The sequence below is a fragment of the Pan troglodytes genome, chromosome 3 (assembly GCF_028858775.2).
Source record: "Pan troglodytes isolate AG18354 chromosome 3, NHGRI_mPanTro3-v2.0_pri, whole genome shotgun sequence".
Classification (NCBI taxonomy): Eukaryota; Metazoa; Chordata; class Mammalia; order Primates; family Hominidae; genus Pan; species Pan troglodytes.
This window is the reverse complement of record NC_072401.2, coordinates 27,725,461-27,743,919: the sequence shown is the minus strand read 5'-3', so window position 1 is coordinate 27,743,919 and position 18,459 is coordinate 27,725,461. Positions and strand designations below refer to the sequence as shown.

The 18,459-nt window shown below is 39.0% G+C and overlaps 1 long non-coding RNA gene across 1 annotated transcript in view; it reads right to left on the bottom strand.

Moving 5' to 3' along the window:
• Positions 1-7,338: 7,338 nt before the first annotated feature.
• LOC104006010 (uncharacterized) overlaps positions 7,339-18,459 on the bottom strand; it is a 65,015-nt gene continuing 53,894 nt past the window's right edge. The window contains exons 4-6 of the long non-coding RNA XR_679536.3: positions 12,270-12,698; positions 11,334-11,390; positions 7,339-9,295 (exon numbers count right to left, since the gene is read on the bottom strand). This is a non-coding gene — a long non-coding RNA (uncharacterized LOC104006010). The remainder of the gene's footprint in view (positions 9,296-11,333; positions 11,391-12,269; positions 12,699-18,459) is intronic.

Sequence of the window (18,459 nt, the reverse complement as noted above, 5' to 3'; positions counted from 1 at the left end):
ATCACATCTCCAAGAAAGTCAGCTGAGCACACGGCAAAGGTCTGTGTGCTCTGGATGGGGGGAGATTTGCTAAAGCTGCATATACTCCTCCAAAATTCCAGCATATTAAAACAGTTGCTTAGAGTTCCCTTTGCATAAAAACCAGACAGACCTTTGGGGAGAAACTGGAAGAAAATTTTAGGAAAGATGGTTAGATCCTTAGACATGTGAAAAAATATTTCTGGAAGATACAAGTGTTGGGGGAAAAATATATAAAAGGATGTGGAGCTTGGATATGATGAATGGGGCAGATACTTACACTAAGGAGAGAAGTATCAAGCCACCTGGATTCTACCTTGAGTCACTGGGTTTTAGGATTGTCACTGAGGGACACTTTTTGAGGATGGTGATAACTCTGGTGCTCTCCAGGCCCTGGAGCTTGACCCAAGTCCCTGGGCAGAAAAGATTGCACAATGAAGAGTCAGTTTTCTATAAGAGCTGTAATAACTGAAGGAGAGAGACTAAGGTGGGATAGGAGCAGCAGAGCTAAGAGCAAAGAAGCTGCAAATGGCAGAAGAGGAAGAGGGTGGCAGATGACCCTACAGAAAAGAGAAGCAGCTGGGATTGGAAGCAAAAGCCCCAAGGGGGGGCCACAAAACAGCATAGTGAAGTGTTTCACCCATGGAAACGGAAGCAGGAGGGTGTTATCAGCAACAGAGAAGAGCACACAGGCAACCATAAAACCAATGGGAAAGGCAGGCATCGGGGTCAACCACACTGTGACTGCTCTTTGTGGATATCATTCATGTGCACGTGAATTCAACTATGCACACATGCGGTACCAACCATACACATGTGGATACTGACTGTGTGCATGTGGATACCAACCCCATTCACATGGATACCAACTATATGCATGTGAAGCAACAACCATGTGCACATGGAATACTGACCATGTTCGTGTGGATACCAACCACATGCACATGAACGCCCACCATTTGAATGTAGATGCAAAACTTATGCATATGGATGTCAACCATATGCCATTGATACTGACTATATGTAAGTGAATATCAACCATGTGCACATGATTACAAACTATGTGGAAGCAAGCATATTTTCTAAGGAATCCTCTTACCAACACTAAGAGGTACATTATTAATCCTGTTTCACAGATAGGGACACTGGATCTCTGGAAGGATAAGTAACTTGCCCAAGGTCACACAGTTAATATAACCAGGGTAAAAACCTAGGCCTGTCTCATAGCCCACATTTTGTCTCCATTGCCTTATGCCCATATCCATGGCTGATTCTCACCCCCAACATTCACCCCCACCCCCTAAGACTGGCAAAGACCCGTAAAGCAAAATCTAACTTTTATGGAGTTTTACCATATTAAGCTACTGGAGTGCAGTGGCTCGATGTCAGCTCACTGCAAGCTCCGCATCCCAGGTTCAAGCGATTCTCCTGCTTCAGCCTTCCGAGTAGCTGGGATTACAGGTGCATGCCACCACGCCTGGCTAATTTTTTATTTTTAATAGAGACGGGGTTTCATCATGTTGGTCAGGCTGGTCTCAAACTCCTGATCTCAGGTGATCCAGCTGCCTCGGCCTCTCAAAATGCTGGGATTACAGACGTGAGCCACTGCGCCCAGCCTAACTGGCTGTTTTTATAAACAGCGTCCAATATCAATTTTACTTGGTTCAATGTTTTCCATATAAGCCTTGCTCTAAGCACTTTACATATGTCATCTCATTTGGTCCTCACAACAGTTCTTATTTGGTAAGTATTCTTATGGTACCCACTGACTAGATGAAGAAGCTGTGGCCGAGGGAAGTTAAGAAACTTCATAATTACACAGCCAGTAAGGCACAGAGCAAGGACTCAAACACAGACTTATCCATGATGCTAAGCTGCCTTCCTTCATATAAAAATTAGGGGAAAAACAGGAAAAATATTTATAAAGTCATCTAAGTTTTCTCTTTTTTCAGGAATATACCTTTAAGAAGTTATTCATTCACCTACTATTTATCGAGGGCTTATACTCTGTTAGGCTATCCATATCCTGATCTGACTTTCACCTATGAAAAAAATGTGCCATAGCACATGTGGCGCTCCATCCACAGAGTGTTTCTCCATTTGGAAATCTTAAAATCAACTGAAAAGAGTCCTGCCCTCTTTTCTTCCTTCTTTCTTCCTCCATTCTTCCTTTCTTTTGCTCTTCATTCCTTGCCTTCTTTCTTCTTTTTTCTTATTCTTATGATATACCATTTGCTTTTTTAAAAAACTGTAATAATAATTTGTGATGGTTTATAGAGACAAACAAATCAGAGCATGTGTAGAAAATGTCACCAGTCTCTACCTGCCCAATTCCAATTGCCCCCTGAAAAATCCCAAGTTAGTAGTTTAACAGGTATCATTTTGCACTTTGTCCATGCCAGCGCTTACCAATTTATGTAGATATTTTCAACATACATATACAGGCTGCAACATACAACTGTCATATATATTTTGCCATACAGCTCTTTACAATTGAGACGTACCATACACATTACCCTGAAACTTGCATCTTTTCCCTTAATACTGTATCTAGAATATTCCTACATTCCCACATATTCATTCTTTTTTATATTTATATTATATTCATAAAATCTCATAATGCAGAGGTCAGAAGACTACACAGCCTGCTGGTCAAAACTGGCCTGCCACCTGTTTTTGTAAATAAAGTTTTACTGGCACTCAGCTACATTCATTTTTTAATGTATTTTCTATGGTTGCTTTCTTGTTTCAACAACAGAATTGAGTAGCTGCTACAGATAGTATATGGCACTTAAGTCTAAAACTATTATCTTTCAAAAAAACTCTTGCACTTTTCTGATTAATTTAAAAAGCTGAATATTCTTTCATATATCTACTGGTCAACATATTTTCTTACCTGTGAATTGCCTGTTCATTTTCTTTGCTAATTTTTGTACTACGCTATTAGGAGTATAATATACTTTTAAGCAAACTTGCTCTGAATACTAATAGAATTAGCTAGAATCCTGGCCCCAATACATACTAACTGTGTGACATATGGAATGTTACCTGATTTTCACGTGCTTCAGTTTTTTAAGCTATAAAATGGGATGGTAACATTGCCCCAGCTTTTAGAATTATTGTAATGATATAACAAGGATTTTAAACATATTTATTCTTCTTATTTATTATTTCTATTTTCTTTCTCTCTCTTTTTAAAAAACAATCTGTCTAATCAAAACTCTCTTTTTTCAAAACCAATCTGTCTAATCAAACAGCAAGGGTATTCTGCAAACTCCCCCTTGAAAATCTCCAGGATACATTCAGTGCATTGTATAACATCTAATATATTCTGAATACTGAGAACTTCTGAAGCCACCAAATATGTGTTTGGCCTCTAGTGAGGTCTAGGAGGTGCATAGCTAATAGGATTAGAATATTCTGGTGGTGTGATTTTTGAGTAGTGTGGGAATAAATATCTTTTCATTATTTTGCTTAATACATGTTTCATTTATATGATCAAAAACATTTTCTGTATCAGTCTAGTAAATCATAAATGAGTTTGGCTGCAATAAGTGAGGGTCCTGCAGGCCCTCAGAGATAGCATTCCTAACATTGGTTTTATTGTACAGGGCAGTAGAAGATAGAACCCCAAATCCACCGAGCCTGTGATCTACCTTGATTGAAAAAAGTAATTCCTGCTAAATTCCCATTGCCTGCAATTAAAAAAAAAATACTCACATCCCCTCCTTTATTTTTTATCTATGCATTCTATTAAGCTTATGTGTACCTGTCCTATCTTAGCTACTAAATTGCAAATAGCTTGAGGGCAGACTAAGCATCTGGTTCACTTTTGTGACCCTCACAGCACACAACAGAATATGTTCCACAAAGCAAGAGTTCATTAAATAATAACTGAATGAATGAATATCAATAGCCTCAAGTTTTTTGGTTCTCCTAAAAACAAAGCAAAACAAAGAAATTTTAGTTAATTTAGGGCTTTGGGTCATTGAGTTCCAATTAATTGACATCCTACAGGAAATGGAATCTCTCTAGCAGTTCTTCTTTCATGAGAGAACATTGGAACCTAGAGAACCTGGAATTCCTGATGGGGTCTGATTTGGAATTTGCAACAAAAAAGTTGAATAGATTTTGTCTTGAGTTTTCAAAACTTAGATTGTTAAAATAGAGCAGAATAATAATAATAACATTTGGAACCAACACCTAGTAAGCATGTTACATATATCAGTTAATCCACCCCAAATACTATCAGGTTGGTAATATTCTTATTCCCATTTTGTAGATAAAAACTCTACAGCACATGGTGATTAACTAACTTGCCCACGGTCACACAGCTAGGATGTGACACACTAAAATTTAGCCCCACACATATGGCTCTAGGACCAACACCTTCTTCTCTACATTGCAGTAGAGACATTGCCAAACAAAGTCACCTAGGAACAAATTGCCAGAAGAGGTCAGATCTCTTAAAGCACTAGAGTTAGAATAAGAAAGCATGAGCCTGACTCCTGGACTAACAATTACCTATAAGCAAAACTTCCAGCAAAAACTTCCAACGCCTTTCTTGGACCTTGGTTTTCCTCATCTAAAAGGGGGATAATACCAGCCCAGAATCTACCTTACAGTTGTCTAAATTAGAATGACATAATGTATATAACAAGCACTTTCTAAACTATAGAGCAAGCTATCATGGTCATAAGCCCAAATATACTAGAATCTTGCAGTTCATGTTAGGAGAAGAGCATAAGAGGTGGGGAATATATTTAAAAGGAAGTGTTAGTTGTACTCACTGACCCTCAAAAAGTAGATACAAGTAGGCAAAGGGGAGATGTTCAGAACACTTATACCTCAAATTTTTTTTTTTTTTTTTTTTTTTTTGAGACAGAGTCTTCCTCTGTGACCCAGGCTGGAGTGCAATGGTATGGTCTTGGCTCACTGCAACCTCTGCGTCCCAGGTTCAAGTGATTCTCCCGCCTCAGCTTCCCACGTAGCTGGGACTACAGGCACAAGCCACCACACCCGGCTAATTTTTGTATTTTTAGTAAACACGGGGTTTCATTATGTGGGCCAGGCTGGTCTCGAACTCCTGACCTTGTGATCCACCTGCCTCAGCCTCCCAAAGTGCTGGGATTACAGGTGTGAGCCACTGGCCTGGCCTATACCTCAAATTCTAAGCACTCCAGATTACCCAGGCCACCATAACACTGTAGCTGAATCATACAACTAATTATTTCAATTATCCTCATTTCACTGCAGTGATATAACAGGGATTATGAGTTGTATTATAAAGAGACTAATTATAAAGAGACTAATTATAATGGCAAATTTCACCAAAAAGTTTTAAAAATAATTTTACATATGTTGCCAACCCTATGGGATATTAAACGTCTTTAGATGAGAATTAACAGAAAAAGAACTTCTAAAATTAGAGAACTCTACATCTGTATGGCAGGAGGAAGGAGAAGAGATAACTAGCCAGAGCTATGTGTGATGATGCAATTCTGTGGTTAATTTCTACTTTCCTAGTCCCAGCCCTTTCCTTAGGCTCATCCCTCTATTAAAGTCCCCTTTCTTCTACCCATTAAAAAATGTTAAACCTAAATGCCACCTTCTCCATGAAGCATCTCCTGGTCACTGCAGCCAGAGGGGATCGCTCTTCTCTGAGAATCACTCTATTTTTATTTTATTTCTCACAATGACTTAGAAAAGACTAAGCTCTTATAACAACAACAAAAAAAAAGACCCAGAAATATTGTGACATGAACAAGATGAAAGTTTATGGCTTTCTGTATAAGATTCCTGAAATGAGGAATCCAGACTGGGAAAGCAGCTCTGCTCAATCCAGTCATATGGAGACCCAGATTCCCTCCATCTTGTGGCTCTGCCATCTTCTGGGGCACTGTCTTCCACATGGTTGAAGCTGGGCCACAAATATATCCATAAAAACTTCAGGTAAGAGGAAATAGCATAAATCCATGGAAATCACTTTCTTTTAAGCAAGAGAAGCAGAGCTTGAACATAACATTTCTGCTCACATTTCACTCACGGCCGCACCCAACTACGTGGAAGCATAGGAAATGCAGTTTCTCGCCAGAGGAAAGGGAAAACAGTTCTTTTGGATAACTGGTTGTTCTCCACTCCAAATTCTTATGGTACTTCTAAAGGGCCTTTTGATAGAGTTCCTTGCATAGGTGTTTTATTTTCTCAACTCACTGTGAACTCCGGAAGTGCAGGGGTCACTGAAACTCACAGGATTGGACTTCTGTACCATGGCAGCTCAGTGCTCCACACTGAGTTCAATTTGTTGAAATGAATGGATGAATGTTCAGTTTTTCGTAGAAAGACCATGGGTCCTTTGTCTGCTCTTTCTCTTTGTAGTATCTACCTCAATTATAATTACTTAGAAATTTATCTTTTTAATATCTCTTTCTCTTATCTCTTTCTCTTATGTACATTGTATCCCTTTATGACACTACAATAAAGACAGAACCAGGTTTGATGTGTATTCTCACATAGGAAGTAAACACACACAAAAATTATTAAATAATGAAGGCGTATATTTGTCAAAAGTTAGTGCTAGCTCATTAAGAAACACCTCAAATGAGAGTAGGTATCGAGGACTGTAATGGAGACAGGAAGGCTGGCTACAAAATGCATTCCCTTCATTCCCGTTGGTGTTGGATGTCATCTTGAGGGTGGGTTCTGTCCAATAAAATGTGAATACATGGGCAGAAATGAGACCCACCACTTCTAGCTTTTGACTATGTTAAACCTTCAAGTTCATTTTTCACACATTCTTTCTTTGCCTGTTGACAAGATACAAGAGAGGAGATTAAGGCCTTAGGGGATGGTGGAGCAATGGGCAGAAATGATAAAGGTCCCTGAATGATCATGTGGAGCACCACCATAGGGCCTGCATGAAAGTAAGAAATAATTTCCTTTGTATTGAGTCATTGATGTTTTGGGTATTTTTGCTGAAACAGTTTGCCTACCCTAACTAATACAAGAAGAGAACCCCAGATGATGCTGTCTGATATTTCTTACATTTTTTCAGCAAGATGTTTACTTTTCTTATCTTCAGAAGTGAAAAATAGTCCTGAAAATACTTTACTAGGAATGGCCAATGGCTATAGTTGGGACAAGCCTTACTCTTAGGTCATATTGATAGACAAGGGATAACAAAAAGATGCTCCGAACAGGATCGTGGCACCCACCAAAATGCCTGAAATTCTCACAACTAAAAAATCATTATTTGTAAGTTTTAGGATTTGTTTTTCAAAACAGTTTTACTGAGGACAAAGGACATACAATAAACTACATACATTTTAAATGAAGAATTTAATATGTTTGTACATATGTATATACCTATTAAAGCATCACCACAATTAAAATAATAAAAAAGCATCACCCCAACAATAAGTTTTCTCATGCCCATTTTCAATCCATTCCCCCCTTTCCTTCCCATCCCCTCTTCATGACACCCTCATCCCAAGTAATCTTTCATCTGCTCTCTGTCACTATGCATTAGGTTATATTCCCTGGATTTACTGGATTTACTGTTGTCCCCTCAAGTATCCTCAGGGATTTTTTTCCAGGACATTCCTGTGGATATCAAAATCTATGGACGCTCAAGTCCCTTATGTAAAATTGTGCAGTATTTGAACAACTTTCCCACATTCTCTTTTATACTTTAAATCATCTCTAGATTATTGATAATACCTGATGCATTATAAATGTTATATAAATAGTTGTTATATTGCATTGTATTATTTTTATGTTGCATTTTAAAATTTTTTCAAATATTTTTTATCTGTAGTTGATTGAATCCACAAATGCAGAATCCCCAGATACAGAGATTCTTCTGTATATATAAATGGAACCATACAATACGCACTGTTTTTTGGTCTGGCTTCTATCATTCACCATAATTATTTTGATACTATTTCACATTGTAAAGTGTGTCGATAGTGCATTCCTTTTATTACTGGGTAGTATTGTGCTGCATGGATATACGACAATTTGTTTATTCATTCACCCGTTGATGGACATTTGTGTTGTTTCCAGTTTGGGGCTATAACAAATAAAGCTGCTACAAACATTGGCGTAGCAGCCTTAGTATGGGTATGTGCTTTCATTTCTCTAGGTTAAATACCAAGGGACAGAAGGGCTGGGTCATGTAGTAGACACGTGTAGCTTTTAAAGAAAGTGCCAAACTGTGTGCCAAAGTTGTTACACCAACTTGGCATTTCCGCCAGCAATGTATGGGAGTTCCATTTCCTCTCTATTTTTACCAACACTTGGAATAGTCAATGTTCTTGATTTTAACCATTTCAGTAAGTATGAGTGATATCTTATTTGCCAGAAGCAAAAGTCCCAGAATCCACTTTTAAAATACAATTTTGACATTGTCAAAAGAACGTGAGCTATAATGGTAGAAAAACTGGTTACGTGTTTTCACAATATCATATATGTAGGTACAACTTTGTCAAGGCAGGAGGATATTCCAGGGAATGCCACATGCAAAGACTTGGAAGTCTGAAAGACCATGGGGCAAAATGACAAGTAGTTCAATAATGGTAGAGTAGAGTGTGGAGTAAGAAGTAAAGAGTGGCAATAGATAACTCTACAAAAGCAAGGAGTGGCCAGTTCATGAAGGGCATGGCATGCCATGTACATGAGTTAAGATTATGACCTTAAAAATGGGGAGTTCTGAAGTGGAGGGTGATGTAATCAGATTTGTGAATTAGAACCTTCAGCTCTGTGAGGACCACACTGGAGGAGAGGTGAATCCACAGGAAGACAGTCCATAAGAAGTTCATTATTTTAGTGCAGATCAGAGATAATGGGGACCTGATCTAGTACAGTAGCAGGAGGGAGAGAGGAATGGAAACTGAGACACACAGGAAAGCCAGACTTAAGGGATAATTTCCTGGAACTTAAATGACTTGCTTTGAGAAGAAAGATAGGTAGGGTATTCTCCTTATAAAATTAGAAACAGGCCAGGTGCAGTGGCTCACACCTATAATCCCAGCACTTTGGGAGGCAGAGGAGGGCGGATCACAAGGTCAGGAGATGGAGACCATCCTGGCTAACACGGTGAAACCCTGTCTCTACTAAAAATACAAAAAAAGTTAGCCGGGCGTGGTGGCAGGCACCTGTAGTCCCAGCTACTCGGGAAACTGAGGCAGGAGAACGGCATGAACCTGGTAGGCGGAGCTTACAGTGAGCTGAGATGGCGCCACTGCACTCCAGCCTGGGCGACAGTGCTAGACTCCGTCTAAAAAAAATAAGAATAATAATAAACAAAGCTTGGAAAGCAGGTTTGTGGGAGAAGCTGCTAAGCTCATTCCATTACTCCTGAGATTAAAGTATCACTGATTATGAAAATGAAGGCATGTGGACATCAGATTTGGCCTCATTCATTCAAAATAGGTGTATTAATTCTTATCTATGTGCCAGGTATAGTAGGGAGATGGAACTATGTGGTAAGGGAAATAAGAATAGAATAGAAACTAGATATCACTGTTTCACTGCTAATTAGTTAGTTAGTTTTCATTTATCTTAGACAAGTCTTTTGAACTCCTGGTTTACTCATCTGTAAAACAGAGGTAATAATGGCAATCTTGAACATTTACAATACAATAAAGAACAATACTACATGAAAACATGATAATTCAAAATAGAAAATGGTAAGAAGCATACAATAGATATAGAGTTTGGGAGCTTCAGAACGGTGTCTACTTCCAGTTGGCTCTCTGGCCATACATTGCAATATATAACTATTTATGTCCTCATCATTTTCAGCCATAAGTGATGGCAGAATCTTGAAGGAATGAGCCCATAAGGCACTTTAATGTAGTAATAGGAAAGTCATGTCACAGTATGCCAATCATGGCTCAGGCAGCAGGAGGCCTGGAGAAATATGTCTTATTCCTCCCAAAGGCCAGTGTTAAGGGATATCAGAGAGAAAACATAAAGTTGCTCAGGACCACTATCAACATGTGACTCTGCAGGAAAGCAGAAACTGTTCATAGGTTTGCAGGCTGCTCCCCAGCTATGAGGGTGCTTGTCTCAATGGGAAGAACAATTTTCAAGGTATCAGAAGACTAGAAAATTAGTCCCAGCACTACCACATAATAGCTATGTGACCTTGGGAAAGTCACTTACCTTCTCTGGTTCTCCGTGCCCTCACCTATAAAAGTGAGACTTAAAATCATCTCCCCTAACACTGCCATCTGTAACAATGTATGTTTATCTGATACTTTTCTGGACAAATTGGCCCTTGAAAGGGGAGCTCCTTCCCTGTCCTGATAAATACAGTCTGTTTGCTCAGCAAGATTAAGTAACATAATAAATATTCTAGCCAGGCACTGTTTGGACTGTGACACAGTTTAAAAATGCTAATCTGCTGCATGGCAGTCAAAGCCTGCATCAGCTTCACATATTTATAAAGATGTCCTTGTCATCCAGTGCTTGGGTCAATTTTCAACTCACATTTGCCTTGGTGACTTCATTTAGCTACCTCTCTGCTACTGGTTTGTTAGCTGGGTCTTCAGCACATAACAGAGGTCATGCATGCAGAGCAAAAGAAAATCTCTACATATATTGTGGAATATAAATACTATTAAGTCACCCAAGGTTTTACTTTAGGAATCTGGATTTCCTGAGAATGATTTTTGCCCTGGTTTTTGTTAATTTGGCTAATCTCCCCAGTTCAGCACCCTGGACAGGGGTACCACACTGAGTAAGCTGATAGGCATCATTGGGAGAACCTAAGAGTCTGTTTGGTGGATTGAAGAAAGCTGCCTTCGAACTTAAATGGAGCAGAATATCTTTGCAGGCAGCGTAGTGAAGAACTATCTTAGCCAAAATGTGCATGCACTGCAAATGAGAGGTTGCTGTTTTCCAAAGAAGTACGCATAAAGTGAGGGGAGGCAAGAAAAAAAACCAACTCAGACAACTCTCACCAGTATCTATTACTGTAAAATGCCAGAAGCAATTATGATGTCATGTATTGTCTAAAATTGGGGCAGTGAGACAGCTCGAGATGCAGTTGGAGCTAATAAACCAAATAAAATCCGCCGAGTTTTACTGCATTGTATTGTTTCTTTACACAATTATAGGCAGTGAGAAAGGCATCTGCCACATTATACTCGATTTATTCCTTCTTTATTTTCTTTTATCTCTTCCCTTCCTATGTTAAAAACAAAGTACGTGAGATAGGTTTGGGGATTTTTAAAAAGCTTTCCTGGATATATCCAATGTAACTTACTGTTGCAAGCCTTGAAAATATCCCCTGATTAAAATGTGCTTACCTGTTTTGTACTTACTTCAGCAGTAAGCATCTTAAAAGAGAGCAAAGAGCTTCCCACCTTAAATGAGAAAGAGAAAATAAAAATGATGCTTGCCACTTGGGATCTTTCTAATAAATTCTACCGAAGAGGGTCCTGTGCTATGGGGCTCATTTCCAAGATATTTCTTTAATCAAGATTCTAAATCCAAATGCATGCTTATTTAACTTCCTTTGGATCTGACAGCATTAAGTTTTTTAAAAAAGTCAAAAGCTCCCAGCACTTTGGGAGGCCGAGGCGGGCGGATCACGAGGTCAGGAGATCGAGACCATCCTGGCTAACAAGGTGAAACCCTGCCTCTACTAAAAATACAAAAAATTAACTGGACATGGTGGTGGGCACCTGTAGTCCCAGCTACTCAGGAGGCTGAGGCAGGAGAATGGCGTGAACCTAGGAGGTGGAGGTTGCAGTGAGCTGAGATCACGCCACTGCACTCCAGCCTGGGTGACAGAGCGAGACTCCATCAAAAAAAAAAAAAGTCAAGAGCTTTTTTTTTTCATTTTCAATGTAATAAAAACATTCTTACTTTCTATGCAGTTTTCAGATAAGATCAATTGTTTTATTTATCTCAAATACTAACAAGGATTGAGCTGCCAGGAGACTTCAGCACTCAGGGACCCCCAAGTTGGTTTTTTCCCTGGGACCCAGCCAGGTGGTATTTCACACATTTTAGGAGAAGCCACACAAGCTACTTCTTTGGAGTTAAACCAAGGAATGTATCCAAAGAGAGGTGGATTTTTTTGTTTTGTGTTCATATGATTTATTTTCCTTCACAAGCTGTAAAATCCTTCACATCTCACTGATGGGGGAAAAAAAAAGAATACAATTCAATGATATCAGAATGTGCACAATCTTTTCAGCTGAACCCAAACTGCTTTCATGGGTCACATTTCTACTTACCTCGGGCTTCTGTGTTTTCTGTCCGTCTCTCACCATCCCAACTTATGGTGAATAAAATCTTCATGCAGTGAACATATTAATTATATGAATTGCATCTTCATGTAAGTTGTGTGAATTCTCAGGTCACATCTGTGGAACGCCAAGGCCAAAAACACCCAACTCCACAGGGATGTTGTTTGCTATGCCCTTTTGGTCATCGGTAGATTGATTTTCATGTTCTGGCTACACAGACAGTTAGCAAAGCTGAGCATTGTTTCTTGCTTTGCACTGAAGACCCAATTAGCCAACACAGTCAATGAACAGGTCAAGAGTTGAGGTTCAAATGGGCTCCTCAAGGCCAAGTCTCTCTGTTTGAACAGCTTTCCACCGACCTTTGTCCTCATCACAGGTGATCTCTTGTAAACGTGTCACCAAACTCCATGTGCAGAGCTAAAGAGGAAATAAATCCTGGTTTATCCAAATATCATGTGTCACTGCACAGTCAAATCAAATGGCCCCAGAAAGATCATTACTGATAAAGAATAAACTGTTAGCACAGAAATGTAAAGACTTTGGTCAGAAAAGGCTCTGAACTGCAGAGATAAATAAATACACAGTGAATATTTAGATATATCCTGTGTTAAAAGCAATTTAAATTCAGTGTTACTTTTAACTCTTAATAGACCAGATGTGTAAGTCTCAGTGTGTTGGTGATCCCCTGTCAGTAAAATAACAGGACTCTCTTGTCATTGACTACACTTAAGTCTGCCACTATAAATTCACATCAGATTTATGACTTTCTGAGCCTTCTTAGCAGAGTTACAGGCCAATAACACGTTAGGAATGGCATTCTGGCTAGCTGTTTTACTCACCACACATTATATAGATTATAGTCTTCAAGACAGCAAGGGGTTATAAGACTCAGATAATAAATCTACCAGAGATTAGAGTCATAAGGATCTTGCTGAACATCTGACCCACCCAATACACTTGCAAGGATAGGTCCAGTCTATTTGTCTCCTGTGAGATGAACTTGGATATACAGGCTATACAGCCTGCCCCAGATGGAGAATAAATTAACCACAAGGCCAACCAACTAGTTCCTCTGTAAGTCAACATCAGTAGGAGTGGTCCAGGGTTCTCTGTCATAGTAGCAGCACCTGGAATGAGTAGCTCTCCGACACTGCCTTGTTGACATGCTGAAGGGAACAAGGAGTTGGCTCTCTTGAAATCTTTACAATTTTCTGCAGCCCCTGGCCCCAAAACTCATGAAACTGACTCCTCTTGGGAATTGGAACAGAAAGATGATGATCAGAACAGAGGCATGAGTGGCCATATATAGACTGGCCTTTCATGAAGAGGAAAATATTTTCCAAAGGCTGGATCCACTCATCTGGAAGCATTTTTGACCAGTTCTAAGCACACAGGTGGAAAAACAAAACAAAGCTAAACAAAACTATCAGCCCTAACTTTATAGCACTTGCAGCCTAGTCAGATAGACAAGCAAAATAAGCAATGCATGACAGAGCCACCTAATAACCACTCTAAGACACATCCCTGGGGCTGACCCTAACTTCAAATGGCTGTCGATTTTTACTCGTTAGTATTTTTCTAGTCCATGTAACAAACTTGCACGTGTACTCCCTGTATTTATAAAAGTAAAAATTAAAACATTTTTTTAAATTCTAATCAGTATTATCTTCCTTTCTCACCACCAGTACTTTAGAATCACCAATTCACCATCGGTTCACTTCTATGCAGGTACATTGAGTAAAAGGAAGCTAACCGACATTGTCTGAAACCTGCCTAAAGTGAAGCAAGGGCCAGGGTGTCCTCACACAATGTTTCAGCAACTTGTTTTATTGCAGTCCACACAGAGGCCCCAAATCTCCAAGAAGACGAAACTAGAGAAGACGACAGAACAATCTTAAAGTTGTAATAGCTTTGCCAAGGTCTGTGTCCTAATTCTTTAACAACATCCTATCTTTGTGCTTATCTTGTGCCTTATTCAATCCTACTCCCCAAGCCCATTCCCACTGCTCGGTCAGTGGACACACTTGATCTAACCTGTTCTTTGGCAACACACAGTGGTGAAGCACACATCTCACTTCCCAGAAATGAGATGCCTAGAAATAAGATGCATCCTAAAGTTATGCAAAGAGGTAGAAACCACTGAGTTTAATATAAAACAAGTTCAGGATGCCTTTTTGAAACCAAGTATCCCCCTGCCTCTAATCCCACCATTAGAAAACCACCAGGTTGAGTCTTGATTTTGATTTTTTTAACCAAAATCACTGTTAAAAATAAATATCCAGTGAGAACTTAAATCGTTTTCCATGTTACAAGACAGAGTCCCTTCACATCTAGTCCCACCTAAGCATAAGGCTTGGGCTTTCCTTTCCATAATGTCCCTGCCTCTCTAAGCGTAATGACCTCCCTCCTATATTTTAAGACTCTTATGTATGTCCCAGGCCACAGAAAAAAAGTAAATTCCCCCCACCCCCACTGCCCCCAGATTTTTGATGGCCTCATGAAGTCTCATCACAGTTATCTTCCTACCAAACAATCCATGAGCCACCTGCAGGCAACTCTCCATGAAAAGTTCAGATCTCACAAGGGCAATGAGGCTAATGGCTCCACTAGCACAGCTCCTCCACCTGCCTGAATGTGGCCAGTCCTCTCCCCACTGGCAGTCTGCCTCTGAAGGCTGAGCTTCCAGGGTACTCTCTAGTACTCTGCTTGGCTGTTCCTATTACCCACCCCACAACATGTCTTCACTTGCTTTGCACCACATTTCCCATGAACTCACTTCTCTCCTGCCTCCCCTCCACTAAGGTCACCTATCCTCCCTGCTCCAGCTCTCTTTCATGCAAGGAGGTGAGGCGATGAGCAGCCTGGCTCTCTAGTTCTTACTCTATCCTCTTTCCACTTCTCTGATTGTGGCACTGCTTCCCTTAGAACCCACTTTGGAAGTAAGAAAAGCAAACCTGACTGTTTATTCTCATTCTTAAAAGCCGTATGGATGCCTCTGACCAAACATTGGATGATCACATAAGACAAATGGGGAAAAAGAAACATGAACATTAACATTTCAAAATACATCTTGTTTCACCAAGTATTGGCATTTGACACTTGAAGAAAATCAAGGGGCTATGGATTCCATACCTCCAAGGACTGCTAAAGGATGAATATAATACATGTGAAGTGTTTAACATGGTGCCTGGCACACAGTGAGGCTTAGAAAATATTAGCTATTCTTCTTATTATCAGGAAAAAGGAAAGCTAATTTGGAAGTAGCCTAGGAGAGACAAAAGGAAAAAAAACAGTGAACATTCCCATCATTGCTCAAGCTTATTGGAAACCAACAAGACAAGGCCTGCCATCTTGGGTTCTCCTCTCTCCCCAGTTTCACTTTGACTCAACTTTTCTTCTATGGCAGCTTGTTATATGCAAAAAAAAAAAAAAAAAAAAAAGACCACTTGATCTACACTCAGACTCTGAGTTAATTTTCATCCTGTTCTTTGAAATTCTCTAGCAGGGATTCTGCCGTGACTGTAATTATATCCAAACACTTTTACAAAAATTCAGCATCATCTGTATATTGTAGAAGAAAATATTCCTTCCGCACCATTGGTGGCACCATTAGCCCTCCAATAACAGGACGCTGGGTGAAATGGTCCCCTTCGAGCCACACAGAGACCCTTTGACAACAGGTAAATAGTACAAACCTGTGCATTAGAACCCGAATCTAACACACTGTCACCACAGGGAAAGCCAGTTTAAAATCATAAATGTCAAGATATAATTAGCTTAAAGGTCAGGTTTAATTATAGTTGTTGAAAATGAAATACACTAATTACTGAAACCATGTCGGGAAATTATTTTAATGGTTGGAAATGTTTTGTTGGTGCCTTTGTTTCTACAGAATGATGGTTCCTGTTGCTTGATGAAAAAACATGGTGACGAGCATTTGCTTCCCTGCATGGATAGAAGCAGAGAACAAAACAGAGTTGATGAAAAAGCTCGCAACTCCAAGCAGCGCCACAGAACAGTTGCTCTATGTTATTGTATTATTAATCATTTTCTTATAATCGGTGCTTTAGATATAATTTTAATGAAGCTTCAAGAAAAGCTCAATGCATTACATTGTAACAACAGAGGAAGCACATTTATCACTTGGTCTGTAGGTCTAATGGCAAAACAAATCAATAAATAAACAACTGCTGAGAAAATAACTCAATAACTGGAAAAAGTTGTTTTACCTGTAGGATTTCTGAGATTTCTACTGGGAATATTTATTGGCTCACCTAAGTATTTTTCTTGTGATTTTATCATCTCTTTCCTTTGGGCTTCCAAGGAATAAAAAATTTGAACAATCTTTCATTTAATTTTATGTTTTGTCTGCTGTTTTTTTTTTTAAAAAAAGTGATAATATTTTTCAAAATTTGGCTCAGTTTTAAAGGAAAAAAAAAATTTGTAATAAAAAAATTCCCAAGAAATCTAAGTAATAAGCAGGCACAAGTTATCAGAACTCTTCATAATTGGTAGAAAAGTCCTTCGGAAGATTTAGTCTGAATACTGATATAACCCCATAGGGAAAAAAGGAGTTTTATCCAGTGTGGTTCTCATATGGAGATTAGCACTCCTGAAGAGAACTAAAACATCAATTTTTGGAGGAAAAAAATTGTTAAAAAAGGCAAGAACCTACAGAATGTGTTTTGTCAAAATGGAGAACAAAAGGCTAAGAAAACAGTGTTTTACTCTCTGAAAGACACATTGAGGGAGACAGTTTTAGTTGAGAGAGGAGAAGCTGCATGACACCAAAGCATTTAAATAGCTCCAAAAGAACCCACTTGTGACAAAGCGAGAGCAGAGCTATTCTCCAGTAAGCCACAGACAATGCAAGGAGAGTCTGCACTCTGCTCTAGCTCAATAATGCACAAAGAAAATGGCATTTAATTAAGAGTTGCCTGCCTTCCAGGTACTTATGACATTGAAATTAGTGTGGACATAAGGCACTAAAGCTGACATCAACATAGTTCACCCAAGAAGTCATTTACTTAAGATTTACAACCCACTGTAAGAGAAAAGTGAAAATTTATGAAAGGTTTCCATCTGGCAGGCTATATCATTAGCATTCAAACTGATAGCAGCAATGATTTAAATTTCATAATCTAAGTGAAGATATGCACCAAAAATTCTTCTAAAATATGTCTAATAGCTCTAACTGACTTCTTTATTAGAGTCTGCCTATGAAAAAAATGTCAGATATCAATGAAGAAGTCATCAAATGTTAATTTTAGTCTATCCAACTGATAGAAATTCATAATAAAGTAGCATCATTGTGGCTGAAACCCCCACCTAAGCTCTCTGAAAGAGATGCAATAAACTAACTCCTTTTCATTGCTTTAAAAATAAAACCCAATTGCCTTGTTTCATCTGGTTATAACGAGCGTTTTAAGTCATAACAATGATTATTTATTAAATACCAATAGCTATTTCGGGGGATGGAGGGGAGAGAGAGTGAAGCCTTTGGCAAGTGTTGTTCAGAGCTGATGAATAAATCCTGTTAACAGAGAGAAGGAAATATGTATAAATCTCTTACTGCAGGAGAATCACTGTCCCATCCATTTTTCTGAATTAAAACTCACTGTCACTACAAAATGCCCTCATGTTGTCAGAACAGGACTGTGTAAGAAGATAAACCCTTGATATTCTCCCTTAAAAATGCAGACAGATAAATGTTTAAAACAATACAAAACGTGGTTTACATATCAGAATATAACATACCAAGACTTAGAGCACCCTCAGATGATACTGGGTACAAGTTTAAAATACATTTAACTTTAAAGGAAGTCAATATATTTCCCTGGGTTTCATGTACAATGCTGCAGAGGTAAAAAGAAAAATAAAAGTTACAGATTCAGAAGACAGGCTGGAATTAAATTTAGTTCCACCACATTTTAGTTCTGTGACCTTGAGCAAGCTATTTATCCTCTCTAGTATTCTATTTCCCCGTCCAGAAAACAATGTCTACCTCATAGGATTGTTGGACGAGACGTGAGATGTTATATATGAAGTTCCCAGCACAATGGTTCACAAAGAGTTTTTAGATATGCAAAGCTTACCTAGGATATCCATAGAAATAGAAACAGGATGTGTTCTATGAAGCTTCTAGACCCCCCAACCCTTGAACCTGGCTGTAGGAGTT